At 41.0% G+C, this 17,177-nt stretch overlaps 1 pseudogene; it reads right to left on the bottom strand.

Moving 5' to 3' along the window:
• Positions 1 to 11,916: 11,916 nt before the first annotated feature.
• LOC112413126 (eukaryotic translation initiation factor 2 subunit 3, X-linked pseudogene) overlaps positions 11,917 to 17,177 on the bottom strand; it is a 159,566-nt pseudogene continuing 154,305 nt past the window's right edge.

Genomic DNA, 17,177 nt, shown 5'->3' on the forward strand with positions numbered 1-17,177 from the left:
ATTAGTTGAAGGAGTCACAAGACTGTCCAGACTGGGGAGGGGAGTTAAACTCCCACTTCTTAATGAGAGGAGTGGCAAAGGATTTGTGCCTGTGTTTTGAAACTGCTGCACAACTTTTCTTTCTGTATCCATATGTTTAAGTTGTGTTACTGGTAAGTTGCACGTAGTCAGATTTTATTTATTTTTATCCAGTCTCACAATCTTTGTCTTCTAATTGGAGACTTTCATCCATTTATATTTAAAGTAATTATTGATATTAAGGTTTACACTGATCATCTTACTATTTACTTTCTTTTTGTTCCATGTGGTTTTTATTAAATCTGCTCTCCTTTCTTTCCTTGTTTGGATTAATCATGCATTCAAGAATTATTCAATTTTCCTACTCCATTAGCTTGTTATTGGTACATTATTTTATTATTCTTCAGTGATTACCCTAGAGGTTGCAACATGTACCATTATTTTATTATAACCTACCTTAAATGAGTATTTGTTTCACATCCTGGATGATGAAAGAACCTTACAACACTTTAACTCCACTACCTTCTTCTTGTCTTTTGTGCTATTGTTAACATATATTTAATTCTCTATATATTTTGAAACCCCAAAACATTAGTATTATTGTTTTATACAGTAAATATGAATTTAGATTTATCCATACATTTTACATTTTTGGTGCTGTTTATTCCTTTGTGCATTACTATGCTTCCATCTGGAATTATTTACTTTCTGCCAGAAAAAATCCTTTTAGTGTTTCTTTTAACACAGATATATTAATGATAAAGTCTCTCAGTTTTTGTTTGCCTGAAAATATATTTATTACGGCTTCACTTTTGAAGATTATTTTCACTGAGCATTGAATTTTAGGTTAGCAATTACTTTCTTTCAGCACTTAAAAAATTTCCTTTAACTATCTTCTGGTTCCCATTTTTCTATTGCTTTTAGCTATCAGCTTTATTGTTGCTATTTTGAAAAACTGTGGGTTCCCCACCCCTTCCCCGGCTACTTTTAATGTTTTTCTCCTTGTCTTTGGTTTTCAGCAATTTTTCTGTGCTTATTTCTTTGTATTTATCTTGCTTGGGGGTTGTAGAAAATCTTTTTTTTTTCAGATTAAAACATTTTAAATTAATTTTTTTATTGTGGTAACATTAGTTTACAACATTATATAAGTTTCATGTTTACAACATTATATTTCTAATTCTGTATACACTACAGTGTACTCACCACCAAAAATTTAGTTTCCATCTGTCACCATTCACTTTATCCCCTTTACCCATTTCACCCTCCCTCCCCCTCCCCTTCTGGTAACCACTACTCTGTTCTCTGGTCATTTTTTATTATTCTTTGTTTGTTTTTTATATTCCACATATGAGTGAAATCACACGGTACTTGTCTTTCTTGGTTTGGCTTATTGCACTTAGCATAATACCCTCTAGGTCCATCCATTTTGTCACAAATGGAAAGATTTCAGTCTTCTTCATGGCTGAGTAGTATTCCATTGTATATATACACCACATTTTCTTTACCCATTCATCTGTTGATGAACACTTAGGTTGCCTCTATATCTTGGCTATTGTAAATATGCTGCTATGAATATTGGGGTGCATATATCTTTCGAATTAGTATTTTTATATTCTTTGGATAAATACCCAGAACTGGAGTTGCTGGATTGTATGTTATTTCTAGTCTTAATTTTTTGAGGAATCTCCATACTGTTGTAGAAATTCTTTATTCTGTGGCTTAATATCTTTCATAATTTTTGGAGAATTCTCAGCCAGCATTTCTTTAACAGTTGCTTTTTTTTTTTTTAACACACTTATTTATTTATTTATTTTTGGCTGTGTTGGGTCTTCGTTGCTGTGCGTGGGCTTTCTCGAGTTGCGATGAGCAGGGGCTACACTTCATTGGGGTGTGCGGGCTCCTCATTGTGGTGGCTTCTCTTTGTTGTGGAGCACAGGCTCTAGGTGTACAGGCTTCAGTAGTTGTGGCACGAGGGCTCCGTAGTTGTGGCTCACGGGCTCTGGAGCACAGGCTCAGTAGTTGTGGCGCATGGTCTTAGTTGCTCCGCGGCCTGTGGGATTTTCCCAGACCAGGGTTCGAACCCATGTCTCCTGCATTGGCAGGCGGATTCTTAACCACTGCACCACCAGGGAAGTCCCTCTTTAACAGTTGCTTTTATCCTGTTATCTCTCTCCTCTCCACCTGGGACTCCAGTTACGAATGTGCTAGATGTTTTTACCATGTCTCTAGATGTCTCATGCTCTGTCCCCCTCTCCCTTTTCATTCTTTTCCTCTGTGCTTTATTATCCTCTCTTTGGCTACATCTAATCTGCTTTTGAACCTATCTATTCAATTCTTAATTTCAGTAATTTTATTATTTTCATTCTAGGATTCCCATTTGACCCTTTCCTGAACAGATTCCAGTTTCTGGGGAAAATTCTCCATCCTTTCCGTTCCTGTTTTGGGGAACGCATTAATAATAACTTTTACATTTCCTATTTGATAAGTAATATCTGCATCACTGTTTTTTCTGTTACTTATTTATTTTTCTTCTTGATTTTGAGTCATTAGATCCTATGTCTTGCCTGGTTATTATGTTTCTAAGGTTCATCCATGTTGTTGCAAGTAGCTGTAATGAGAGCATCTATTTTTACTAATTTCTAATAGTTCACAGTGTGCCTGGACCACAGTTTATTTCTCCTATTGGCTTGTTGATGGTCATGTGGTTTGTAGAATCATTTTAAAAAAACCACTCATTTTAAGTTTCTTGAAACCCTTTAAAATAATTAATTCTGCAGTTATTTTGAGCTAGAGAGCTAGCCAGTACAGTGTGTTTTGACCACGCTGGCAATGGACCCTTTCAATGATGTAAGTACCAGGATGTGCTGTGAATACTATTTCTCCATTATGGCCTTACTCTGTATCCCAAAAGAAGCCCATTACAATTTCAGAGCTATTTATTTGCAGTTGCTTTGGCCATGTGGGTGGGTAGTTGCCTTCACATTGGGGGCACGAAAATCCGGAGCTGGGCAGGATCAGCTCGTTCTCTGTGGAGTGGAATGGGGGCAGCATGATGAAACCAGGTTTATTTAGTCAGTCTCTTCGAGAGGCCATGAATGAAACTGGAATAAAAACTCAGGAAGCTGGTGCCTGCTTCCAGTCTCCTGGGAAACAATTCCAGCTCCCAAACCCCTGTACATCATCTGAAGTCCTCGAGGCAGTTATTCAAAGTGGCTGGGGGCTGCTGCTGGATGTTTCGTTGGAGCCTGGGCACTTGGAGGCAGTGTGGGGAGGTGGAAAGAATACAAACTACATTCAGGCTGACCTGGGTTTGAATCCCGGCTTTGACACCTACTAGATTTTTTACAAAGGATGACTTATTTAACTTCCTTCCTCTTCAATGTTCTCATCTGTAAAATGGGCGTGCTAGAACCGTTTTAATTGGATTCTTGTGAGAATGTTATGCCAAGTTATATTAAAGATGGCTAGGATAATGCCTGGCAATATTAGACGGTCGATAAAAGATAGCTTTGTGTCATCGTCATCACTGTCATCATCATTCCCATCACCACCAGCACACAGGAAAGCTTTGGCAATGAGCATGGCTCTGGTCCCCTCAGGAGGGCCTGCAATCTTTGCTCCTGTTTCCCAGGGCTTGGTCATTACATTAGGACCTTTTCCTCAAAGAGGGAAGGAGAAGGGCTCTAACTGATTAGGAACGGGGTAGTCAGATTTAGGGCAAAGCCTGCTCTCATGTAGAGTCAAATGTCTCTAAGCTGACAATCAATTGGAAGAGGAAGACAAGTTATACAACCATCTGCACCGGGGAAATTCATACATAGCAAAAGATTTTCCTCAGGGTGACAGGGCTTAAGGCTGTCACTGAATCCACCTGAGTTTTAAATACATTGACAGATGATGTCCACATAGGCTAAGAAGAGACCAGTTTAGGGAACCTAGCTGGTCCCAGGGAGATGAACTAATGATGTGCCATCAGCTTGGTTTTGTGCTCCAGTTCAAGTCAGAGGTCCACGGAGCAAGGTTCTGATCAATCACCTTCTAACATGGTGCTTGTTCATGTGTTGGATCACTTATTCATGAAACATTTATGGAGATTCTCCTGTGTGCCCAGCACACTATGTTAGGTGCTGCGGGAGGTACAGAAAGATATACATGTGTATATATAGAGAGATCTTTGAGTTCAGCAAATTCCTTTTTTTTTTTTTTAAATGGACATGTTTGTTTGTTTATTTATTATTTATTTTTGGCTGCGTTGGGTCTTTGCTGCCGCACGCAGGCTTTCTCTAGTTGCGGAGAGTGGTGGCTACTCTTTGTTGTGGAACACGGGCTCTAGGCACACAGGCTTCAGTAGCTGTGGCATGTGGGCTCAGTTGTTGTGGCTTGCAGGCTCTAGAGCGCAGGCTCAGTAGTTGTGGCACACGGGCTTAGTTGCTCCGTGGCATGTGGGATCTTCCTGGACCAGGGCTCGAACCCGTGTCCCCTGCATTGGCGGATTCTTAACCACTGCGCCACCAGGGAAGCTCTTGGCAAATTCCTTTATATGGTTTATATATGTGAAAGCAGCTTTAAAACATGGAATAAAGTGGTGAGGTCATAAAGTCATAAGAGATGTGCAGGTTAAATTTTAGGGGTGTTCAGAAGAAGGAGATATATATCTATTCTTGCTGCCTCTAATCACACCTTTCTCTGTTGAATTCTTCATGTCATTGCCACACTAATCGTTGTAAAACACCCCTTTCAGCATGTCTGGCTTTTTCTCAAAACCGTTAAATGATTTTCTATTTCCAACTGAACCAATTTCAAAGTCCCTTTCAGATTGTCTTATTACCTCTAGCTCTGCAGGTGTGATTTCTTCCTCTTCCTGGGATGAGGGTTGGAGGTGTGGCGTATGCCGATTGCCTGCCATGCTTTTGGCTTTTTCCTCATATATTCTGTGATTCTGGCCTGAGTGCATCTTCCCTTGGGGATGTTGTCTGTGGGAATTTTTTCCTGTTGATGTCTTGGGCTGTGGAGTGCCCACAGGACAATCCTATGCTCTCCTCCATGAGTTTCTGTACCGAGAGATAATGAATTAGGGTTTTTACCTCAAGAGACAAAGGACTTCCACACCTGGCCTTTGAGCTGTAGCCTGAGCTGATGAACAGATACTGTCATTTCTGTTGGTGGATAAAGAGCCCAAGTTCTACCAGTTCCTGGTTCCAGGTAGGGAACCAGGCTCCTGCCTCTGGGGCTATGGTGTCTCTGACCTTGCCTTGGCATTAAAACCCCAGCCCCTGTAGCCTGTGTTTTACTGAAGACCTGGAAGCCTTATGTGGGTCACTCCCTAAATCTATCTCTACACCTAACCTGGCCCCTAACCAAACCCCAGAGCTGTAGGCTTTTGATCCAACTGTCCATTTATCATCTCTATTTGGTTATCTTATGGCCATCTCAGATTTAATGTAGTGAGAACAGGACTCCAGGTGTGTTAATATACATGTGTTAAACACCACCATAGCATTCCTATGTATAAAGGCTTCCCTAGTGTCACTTTAACAGCTGTGATCTTATGTATGCCATTATCTATGCATACATTATATTGATAGCTATATGGGTCTATACACTACACAGCATGTGTATGTACATAGACCATAGTTATCTGGATTAACTCAGATATGCTTTGCTTTAGGTGTTCCGACAATCTCAAGATTTACAAGAAAGTGCTTTTTGGATAACAGCTGTCCTGACACTAAGTGTTTCTTGCTGCATGGTTTTGCCTTACTTGCAGTGAGAGGAGAAGTAATTCTCACACCTTCCCCCCTACTGCAGACCCTTGAAAAGTGTGCTCCACCCACTATGTGCCTCAGGACCCCTCGGGGTTCTTGTTAAAAAGACTGCTTTTTAGACACTCCCAAGCTAAACTCTCTGGGTGTGGGGGGGGGATAGGGCTCAGAAACGCATATTTTAAACATGTTCTTCAGGTTACTCTTAAGTGCACTGTGGTTGGAGAACCACTGCCCAAATTTCTTTTCTCCTTTGGCAAATCATTTCAAATATTTATGGAAGAGACTATTCCAGGGAGCCCAGAAAAGAGGGGGCTGACTTGCAGCCATCCCTTTCCACTCCAAGGATTCAATGCCTGTGTCCATCTTGCCAAGTGTAACTTTGGACCCTACTAGAACTTTCCAGAATTACTATTGCTACTTAAACATTCGTTTCCGTGCTTTTCATCTTGTTGGTCTAAACACACAAATGTCAGCAGAGGAGGATGAAGCTTGGATACCATTAAACATTGACCTACTGTCCTGGTTTGCCCCAAATTGAGAGGTTTTGCGGGATGCACGGGTTTCAGTGTCCAAACCACGAAGGTCCTGGGCCAACTAGGATGAGTTGGTCACCCTAATAAATGAGTCTTACAAATCTTATGTGTTGAAAGTAACGCATCAGGAAATAACAGATTTGAAATCCACATGGGTTATAAAATAAAGGAGACTAGTGTGGGATGAAAGGTATTCTGGGACTGGTCAGATTTGTGGGGCAGGACTGAGCAGTCCTCAATGTTGAAAAGCAGGTAGATCCTCCCGTGTATCCACCATGTTGGATGGGGTGGCCACACTTCTTCCAAGTCACATTGTGTTGACAGCAGTGGTGGGAACACATCTGGAGTGAGGAAGTTTGTTTCCTACCCTGAGAGGAGGCTGCCCTTCCAACCCAACAGTGAGGTGTTCGGTGCCTTGTTCCATATTCCTAACTTGTGCTGAGAGCAAATAGAGTGTCTTAGGGCCTGGTGTGAGGTGTGGAGTGGTGGGCAGTCCTTCCCATGCTCTGATCAGAATCTGTGCTCAGATCTGGTGGCTGGGTGCCATTTCTCCTGTCCCTCTTACCATCCTCCCCGACAGGAGCGACGTACCATTAAGCCAGCAGGACAGTGCCTATTGTCCTTAGTGCTTTTAAGGACTCAGAAAATGTTTTAGTTTTTCTAAAACAATGAGAAAAAAATCTTTTAGGTTGAAGAAAATATTTTCCTATATAATATTAGTACATATACCAATGCAGTCGTAAAATAGAATTTTAATATAAACATAAATAAAAGTTAATAATAATAGGGCTTCCCTGGTGGCGCAGTGGTTGAGAGTCTGCCTGCCGATGCAGGGGATATGGGTTCGTGCCCTGGTCCGGGAAGATCCCACGTGCCGCGGAGCGGCTGGGCCCGTGGGCCATGGCCGCTGAGCCTGTGCGTCCGGAGCCTGTGCTCCGCAACGGGAGAGGCCACAACAGTGAGAGGCCCGCGAACTGCAAAAAAAAAAAAAAGTTAATAATAATAATAATTTTTTCATAGAGAGGAGGGCCCAGGAAGGCAAAGTGTTTCGGTTCCACAGGGTCATGATGTGGTCCTGCTCCCCAGGGTGGCAGCTGTCAGTCACTGTGGGACAGAAGGAAAAGCCTTGGAAGCAGCCAGTTAAGACTTGGCTGAGGGGAGGAGCCTTGAGGACATTACCAGATGTGGATCCATGGAGGCAGAGCAAATGAGTCTGGGGGACACAAGAAATGACCTGCCTAGAAGATGAAGGGTCTGCAGAGGAGAAATGTTGGTTGGGTTCACTTCTAGGCAGACTGGAGCAGGGATGTGAATTCTGATGTCTTGGCAGATGTCCCCTGATACACTTTCCTGGTGTCCTGGGGCAGGGGTGCTATTGTTCACCAATGTCCTCTTCTTATTCCAGTAGTAACCCCCTGGGGTGGGTTGACTTGTATCCTCCAAAAAATATGTTCAAGTCCTAACCCCTGGTACCTCTGAATGTGACCCTATTTGGAAATAGAATCTTCGTGGTATGACCTCACGTTAAGATGACTGGTGTCCTCATAAGAGAAAGGAAAAGAAGATTTGGATACAGAGATACTGAGGCCAGGTGATGGTGGACGGAGAAATTGGAGGGATGCAGCCAGAAGCCAAGGACCCCAAGGATTTCCAGCAACCCCCAGAAGCTAGGAGAGAGGAATGGGATGGGTTCTCCCTCAGAGCCTCGGGAAGGAACCAACTCTGCCAACACCTTGATTTTTGGGCTTTGGGCTTCTGAAACTGTGAGGGAATAAATCTCTGCTGTTTTAAGCCACCCAGTCTGTGGTACTTTGTTATGGAAACCAAAATACCCCCACCCCCAATTGTGCTAAGCACATGGCCACACAAAATAAGACTGCATCTCCCAGCTTCCCTTGCAGCTAGGTATCTAAATTCCTTGTTACTAGGTTGTAGTCATTGGGGTATGAACTCAGGTAATGTGCACGACTTTCTAGTTGTATCTTTAAACAAAAGGGAAGGGTGGTGGCTTGACTTTGCTCTTTCCCCTTTCTTCTGGTTGGAATGTATGCAAAATAATGGGGCCCAAATATGCATCTGAGATTACAAAATGGAAATCGTGTGTTGAGGCCTTCAGAGCAACATGCTAGAAGGAACCTGGCTTCCTGCTATCGTGGAGCTGCCTTATTGCCCTGGATTATTTGCGCTTGGATTCTTCTGTGAGAGAGAAATAAGCCATCATCTTTAAGCCACTCTTATTTTCACTTTTGTTATAGCAGCTGAATGTTTTATCTAAGTAATACAGCTCTTCTTTACATTCCAGGGCCCTGTTTATTTGTGGTACCTCTCACGTATTGATATTAAAAGGACATATGTTGGGCTTCCCTGGTGGTGCAGTGGTTGGGAGTCCACCTGCCGATGCAGGGGACACAGGTTCGTGCCCCGGTCCGGGAAGATCCCACATGCCACGGAGCAGTTAGGCCCGTGAACCATGGCCGCTGAGCCTGCGCGTCCGGAGCCTGTGCTCTGCAACGGGAGAGGCCACGACAGTGAGAGGCCCGCGTACCGCAGAAAAAAAAAAAAAAGGACATCTGTTAATAGGATCTATGCTTTAAATTTTTTTTCTGATGATGGGAATGGATGCAATGAGCCTTTACTCCTCCCAGCCCCTGGACATAGCTCCTCCATCCAATGGAAGCACAGTGAGTAGGTCAGGGCCAGGAATAAGATTGCTGCCAGGATCAATCTCCTTATGGGGCTTGAATATGCAGCCTTGACCTCATAACCAGCCAGGAGTACTAGGCTCTGCCTTTCACTCAGCAGATTCCTAGCCAGATTTAGGTGCTCTGATGTCCTCTACTCCTATTCCTGTCAGAACGGGGGAGGACAGGGGAATAGGTGTCTCTTTGCTGCTTCCAGTCACCAATCCTTCTTCACTGGGTGTAGAGGTGCCCTGTACAGTCTTCATCTTGTGTGCTGTTGAGTTTTTCCTCTTGAAAATGGTTCCATTTGTTTTTTTCTGTGGGAAATGTCAACAAAACTTCTGAGTAAGACTTGTGATGTGTGTGTGTGTGTGTGTGTGTGTTTGAGCAGGATGGTGAACAGTGGGTAAAATGTGGAATGGAACGGAAAAAGACCCACCACTGATTGGGTGGCCTCTTGGTGGCAGCTGCTTTACCAGGTATCACACCATTCAATTCTCAAGACAATCCTGAGGGTAGGAAGGATCCTCCGTGTCTTAAAAACACATAAGCTGGTACACATGTAGGTGGACAGCCTGTAAGTGGCAGAGTCAAATGCAGTTCCTACCCTTGACCTCAATGAACTTTTCCACACAAACGAGTCACACTGTTTATGTCTGTAAAGCATAGTGGGAAAGTAGAAATTCTATAAATATTTGGCTAATCTGATTACAGAACCAGCCATTGTGGAAATACAAGCAAAAGAATGATTTCTGGAGACCTGTGTTATTTAGGATTTTTTCTCTGCCCAGGGTCACCTTCTGCGTTTTTGCTCTTCCTCATCTTCTGACATACTAAACAACGACAATGACAACAGCAACCACATGGCTGGCTCTGGAGGGATAAAGGACATTGACTCCCAGACTAATGAAGCTGGTAAAAGTTTTCATTTGAACCCAATGCAAGCGTTTTTAATTTGTTTCCTTGTTTTCTAATAAGTCTGTTCTTTCAATAACAGTGCACATTTTTACATTAACATTCCAGACTGCTTTTGTCCTTTAAAATCTTATTTATATTAGAATTAATTTCATGACACAAAAGCTTGAATTAAGCATTTACCTTTCCAGACAAAGAGACTTTCTCTGTGCAGATGCTGCCTGCTAATATGTATGAAGGCCAACCCGTGTAAAAAGGGAAGTTTGTAAAAAAAGGTTTTTCATTTCAGTTAAAAACGAGCAACCAACCAAGAATTCAGCATTTGCGTATATTGCCTTCTTATCATTTCCCTATAATTAAAAATATGTAATATAATTGTGATATGATTGTAATGAAACTTTGTATTTTATGTCATACATACAAATGGGTCTGTGTTTGTGTAGGGGTTTAACTGCGTGCTGGTGCATTCGTACACACACACACACACACACACACACACACACACACACACAGATCCAGCCCTGCTCCTCTCATCCAACCACCTGATAATAACTCTTCCCTCTTTTCTTCTCCATGTTGGGAGATGGAGAAACACGGTCCCTCTCCCTGGAATTCTGATGTCCCAGTTGGACGATGGGAAACGGTGCCTGGCACTTTCACAGGGCGTTGCTGCCCAAGATCTTCCCTTTGCAGGGAGAGGAGCTCTGGCTCCGCCTTGTCTCCATCTCCTTAGGTTGTGACCAAGTAGCCCCTAAAGACTGCAATTCTTTCTTTCGGAGTCATAAAGTACTTCAACGGACAATTTCATCTTTTTCAGTTTGCCGGCCTCATCTGCTCACTTTCAGGATTTCAGAACATATCTCTTTGGGTCATACAGTAAGTGTGGGGAGGAATAACCAACACCACTTTTTTTTTTTTTATAAAACAGATTTATTGAGGTATAATTTACCTACCATAAAGTTCACTGATTTTAGGTGTACAGTTTGATGAGTTTAGTAAATTTATACAATTGTGGGCTTCCCTGGTGGCGCAGTGGTTGGGAGTCTGCCTGCCGATGCAGGGGACGCGGGTTCGTGCCCCGGTCCGGGAAGATCCCGCATGCCGTGGAAAGGCTGGGCCCGTGAGCCATGGCCGCTGAGCGTGCGCGTCCGGAGCCTGTGCCCCGCAACGGGAGAGGCCACAACAGTGAGAGGCCCGCGTACCACACACACACAAAAAAAATGTATACAGTCGTGCAACCATCACTACAATCCAGTTTTAGAACATTTGCATCACCCCAAAGTCTCCCTGTGCCCATTTAGAGCCAACTCCCTGCCTTAGTCTCAGGCAACCCACTGATCTACTTTCTGTTTCTAGAGATTTGTCCTCTTTAGAAATATCTTACAAATGGGATCATATAATATTTACTCTTTTATGTTGGCTTCTTTAACATATTTTTCGAGATCCATCCATATTGTTGCAGATAACAGTAGTTTGTTCCTTTTTATTGCTGAATAGGATTTTACTAGATGGCCATACCACATTTTGTTTATCCATTCATCTATTGATGGAGAGTTGGGTCATTTCCACCTTTTAGCTATAGTGAATAATGCTGCTGTGAACATGGGTATAGAAATATCTCTTTGGGTCCCTGCTTTCACTTCCTTATTATTATTTTTTTTAATAAGAAGAAAAATTTTATTTCATATAGGTTCAGTCGTATGTGTGCTACAGCAATGGCTGGTTGTAGCAGTTTCCTTTCAAACCTTCACTGATGTATAAATTAGACATTATTTGGGAATGATTAATTTCTGGTAAAATGTAGATTCAATCCAACATCATGCCAATTTTTACTTTTATTGTAGACCTTATTTTAGTACTAGAGGTTACATTTTCATCACAAAAAAATGATAATAATCTTACAGCTACTCCTAAGGTAATGAGCTGTCCTCACTGTTGCTTTGAAAATATACCCCTAGGTTGTTAAGAGAAATTACGACTTCATCCAAATCTGTTTTTAATTCTTCAGTCATCATCTACTGTTGGTTTCATTGTCAACTCCTCTTCTTATTTGACGCCAACCAGCTAAACGCCACTGTTTCTCAACTCTTCGGCTAAGGGCAACTTTTTCTCTTACTTCTGTGATTTTGCCCAAATCAGCCTTGACTGCACTAACTCTTCCTCCTGTCGACAGGGATCCTATGTCCACCGTAAGCACTTCATTCTTAGACAGCTTTTGCTGCTTTCTTGTCTCCTTCAGTGCGTACACCTAGAAGCCGTCTAAGCAGGAAATAGGAAATTTCCAGTCTGTGAAGATCTCAGGTAAAGCTCCTACTGCACCAAGTACCTGCCCCACCATTCTGTCAGCCTGGCACAAAGTGGGGTTAATTTTTGTTCCAGCTCCAATAAGCCCTCCTGGAGTAGCATACTGAAGATCATTATGCCCTGCGAAAAGCAATACAATTTTGGAAAAGGTGGGTTTTCACATGAGTTTTCCTTCACTATTTTTGGAACAATACCAGGTCTGACTTCTATCTCCTGGCCCAACTTTAATACTCCTTTTAGAATACTACCACCGTCTACATCCCCCTTAAGGTCATCAACTTCCCAGCCAGGTTTGTTGACATCAAAGGATCTAACAACAAGTTGGAGTTCTGAAGTAAAGTCTCTTGGGGGTACTGGAATTTTCTTTACTATGTACTCACAGACAACTTCAATATTGTATTTTAGCTGAGCAGAAATTAGAATAACAGGAGGTCCTTCTGCTACTGTACCTTGTACAATGCAAGGATCTGTTCATACTGTTCTTTAGCCTGGCTTTCTTTTACCAAATCAATTTTATTTTGTAGAATCAAAATATGCTTCAGTTTCATGATTTCTATAGCAGTCAGGTGTTCAGAAGCTGTGGCTGAGGACAGGACTCGTTTCCAGCTATCAACAGAAGAGCTGCATCCATCACTGTGGCACCATTCAGCGTAGTAGCCATCAAACTATCGTGGCCAGGACAGTCAACAAAGGAAACATGTCTGACTAATTTGAAGTTCCCTTTGGCCCCTGGAATGTCTGTAGGAAACTCATCGGGTGTACTACTTCCACGGGATCTATAACATTCTGGCTGAGGACAACTTGGGTCGTCAAGCTTATAAATCTTAGCATTAGCATAGCCAAGTATGGTTGTAATATTATTTTCTAGTTCATTTTTGAACCTGACAGAGTGAACTCCAGAAATAGCTTTTACAACTGTAGATTTCCCGTGAGCTACATGACCAATTGTACCTATATTAATTGTGGCCTGTCTGCTTATAACTTCATGTGAAAGTGGCGTCAACTTGGTAACATCCAAAGTGGAGAGATCTTGCCAAGAAAGGCGTGGCTGCACTAACGTCACACCAGCCTCGCCCCACCGCCATCTTGCCTAGAGAACTCACTTCTTTTGAGTATATATCTAGAAGTGGAATTACTAGATCACATGGTAATTGTATTTAATTTTTTGAGGAATGCCATACCGTTTTTTAATAGCAGTTGTACCATTTTACATTCCCACCAGCAATGCACAAAGGCTCCAATTTCTCCATGTTCTTGCCAACACTTTTTTTTCCTGCTTTTTAAAGATTTATTTTATACAGGCCATCCTAATGGGTGTAAAGTGGTATCTCATTGTGGTTTTGATTTGCATTTCTCTAATGATTAGTGATATTGAGCATCTTTTCAAATGCTTATTGGCCATTTGTATATTTTCTTTGGAGAAATGTCTATTCAAGTCCTTTGCCAATTTTTTAATTGGGGTGTTTGTGTTTTTGTTGTTGAGTTGTAGGAATTCTTCATATATTCTGAATATCAATCCTTTACCAGATATATGATTTCCAAATATTTTCCCCATTCCATAGGTTTTCTTTTCACTCTGTTGATAATGTTCTTTGATGCACAAAAATTTAACTTTTTGATGAAGTCCAACTTATCTATTTTTTCTTTTGCTGCCTGTGTTTTTGATGACATAGACAAGAACTCATTGCCAAATCCAGTGTCATGAATATTTCTCCCTACGTTTTCTTCTAAGAATTCTATAGTTTTAGTTCTTTCATTTAGGTCTTTCATCTATTTGAGTTAATTTTGGTATATTGTGTAAGGTAAAGAACTTCATTCTTTTTCATGTGGCTGTTTTCCCAGCAACATTTGCTGAAGACTGTTGAATGGTCTTGGCCTCTTTGTCAAGAGTCATTTGCGCACACGCTAGGGTTTATTTCTGGGCTCTCTGTTCTATTCCGTTGGTCTATATGTCTGTTTTTATGCCAGTGCCACACTGTTTTGATTATCGTAGCTTTGTAGTATGTGTTGAAATCAGGATGTGTGAGACCTTCTCCAACTTCGTTATTCTTCTACAAGATTGTTTTGGCTTTTCAGGGTCCTCTAAGATTCTATATGAATATAGGATGATTTTTTTCTATTTCTGCAAAAACATTGTTGGGATTTTAATAGATTGCCCTGAATCTGTAGATGGCTTTGAGTAGTACTGACATCTTACCAATATTAAGTCTTCTAATCCATGAACAGGAGCATCTTTCCATTTCTGTGTCTTCTTTAATTTCTTTCAGCAATGTTTTGTAGCTTTTAGTATACAAGTCTTTTGCCTCCTTGGTTAAGTTTATTCCTAAGTATTTCATTCTTTTCAATGTTATTGTAAATGAAAATGTTTTCTTCATTTCTTTTTCAGTTTGTTCATTGTTAGTGTATGGTAATGCAACTGATTTTTGTATTCCCTTCATAACTTTTAAGACATTGATCTACCATCATTTGACATCTAGGATGTCTTTTGAGAAGTTTGATCCATCCTGATTCCCATTTCTTTATATGCACCTGTTCCCTCCACCTCTACCTTGACCTATGGACTTTTTATGGATTATCTCTTTATCTTATTGTTTGAAATTTCACAATGACCTTCCTAGATGTGGACTTTTTTTTCATTCACTATGCTAGTCACTTGGAGAACCCTCATGTCCTTTAGTTCTATAAAATTGTATTTAATGTTTCCATCAATAATTTCCTTCCAGTGAATTTTTCTCTTCTATTCTTATGAAATTCTTAGTATTTGGATTCTTATTCTTTGGGTTTACAGCAAGTCTTCAGATCTTTTCTACTTCTATTTTCTACTTTTTTTTTTTTTTTTGGCCATGCTGCATGGCATGCAGGATCTTAGTTCCCCGACCAGGATCAAACCCATGCCCCCTGCAGTGGAAGCTTGGAGTCTTAACTGGACCTTCAGGGAAGTCCCTCTATTTGCTACTTTATTGTCATTTAGTTATAATTTATGGGAGACTTCCTTACTTTTTAAATTTTAATCCTTTTGAATAATGTTATTTTGGTTATCAATTTTAATTTCTAAGAGCTGTTTCTTGTTTTCAAGTTGGGCATTAATAGCACTAATACCTTTTAAATAGCATTTTACTTTTGCTTTATGGATGAAAAAATCATGTTATCTTTCTGAGAATATTATGGCCTTGTCTATTTTCCTTCCAAATTCTTTTTCTCATGTTTACTTTCCATTGTATCTTCTATGAAAAGGATTTCCTTAAGGGTCTGATGATTTCCTTAAAGCTCTTTGTCTATGTTTAATTGGAGTTGTTTTTGACTGGGGGAGGGGATTTACTGGGGGAGGAGGATCAGGTTGCCAGTGACTCTTTTCACTGTATCTCTCTAGTGTCAGTATGTTGGGGGTCTTTTTTTTTTTTTTTTCCTACCAGAGAAGTGCCATCCAGTCTCCTGCTTTAGAATTCTGTTGATGTGTGTGAGGGTGTACTTGGCTGCTTGCATTTTGGAAACAGAACAGGAAAGGGTGGAGGGTCCTTCATATGTAAAGAGTAGACTTTCATGGAATTCTCTTATTTTCACTATTTGCCTAGCTCTTGAGCTTTGATGAACCCATCTTCCTGAATTTAGAATCTCCTTGGTTTAATTTTTTTTCAGAGAGAAGACTTCTAGCTTCCTTGAGTAATAGGGAAGGCAGATGCTTGGCTGCTCGTGTTGGTGAGGACTCCTGGGAAGTCCATGTGTTCTGAATACAGGCTTTCAATCATTTCCCTTCTTTTCACCCCAACTCCCACATCCACAGGTTTGTTGGCTGGAAGTTTGCATGCAAGCTTGGCAACACCACAACACTTTGAATGTATTGATTTTGTATTTAATATCTGGTGAGGCAAGTCCCTCCTCACTCTTCTGAATTCTCTTGGCTAGTCTCAGACACTTATTTATTTATATGAATATAAAAAAATCATGGAAAAGAATCTAAAAAAGAATACATATACATTATGTATAACTGAATCACTTTGCTATACACCTAAAACTAATACAACATTGTAAATCAACTATATTTCAATAAAAATTAAAACAAACAAAACAAACAAAAAATTACAAAGCATTTCTATAGATGTGTACAGATCAACACGAATTTTATAATAATTTAATTTAGTTTCCCAAATTACCCTGTTGGGGTTCTAGTTGAATTCTTATTCATTCTTGTATTTCTAGTGCCTTGCACAGGGCCTGGATCACGTTAGGCTTTCAAAAAACATCTGTTAAATGGAAATAAACCTTTGATTCCAGTGCCTGGGCTCTTTCTGTTACACCGTCCTGTCTGATTTGTGCACAGATCACAGAGTCAGCCAGAAGCAGAACCAGAAGAACTCAGGTGTCATAACTCACCATCTAGCACTTTTTACACCGCATTTGTACCTGTAAAACACTTCTGAACAGTTACACACAGCCCAGCACAAAGGAATGCGCCAGAGTGAACGGAAGGTCATAAGCCCATAGGAGACAAAGTGTTTTAAAATCCTGAAGAAATATCTCTGCCTGGGTCAACCCGTCCCACCAGCATCACAAGCTTCGGTGTGGAGGAACAGGAAGGACAGGTAATGCCCGACAGGTACATTTATGTAGGGGCAGATGGAATGTTATCAAATTTATTTATGTTTTCCCATAGGAGGAGCTGTATTTCAATGGCATGAATATGAGTGCAAAAATAGGATGGTTTATCTGCCGCGTCTGATCCATGTGGAGTTTAAGTCATAAAGTTTATTAGTGCCCCTGATTTAATATGACACATTTCCAGTGCAAATTGCTCTGAGATCATCGTGTTCATAAAATATGACAGAAATCTTTTAAGTGTAAGCATAAGTTCTGAATTAATTTAATAACCCAGTCTGGAAAGAGGCACATGGTTTAAAACATACCATTATGCACTGGACTCATGCTTTCCTCTTCTACCCCACACCCCCCCCCCCCGCCCGCTC

The sequence above is a fragment of the Neophocaena asiaeorientalis genome, unplaced genomic scaffold (genome assembly GCF_003031525.2).
Source record: "Neophocaena asiaeorientalis asiaeorientalis breed wild unplaced genomic scaffold, Neophocaena_asiaeorientalis_V1.1 scaffold14, whole genome shotgun sequence".
NCBI lineage: Eukaryota > Metazoa > Chordata > Mammalia > Artiodactyla > Phocoenidae > Neophocaena > Neophocaena asiaeorientalis.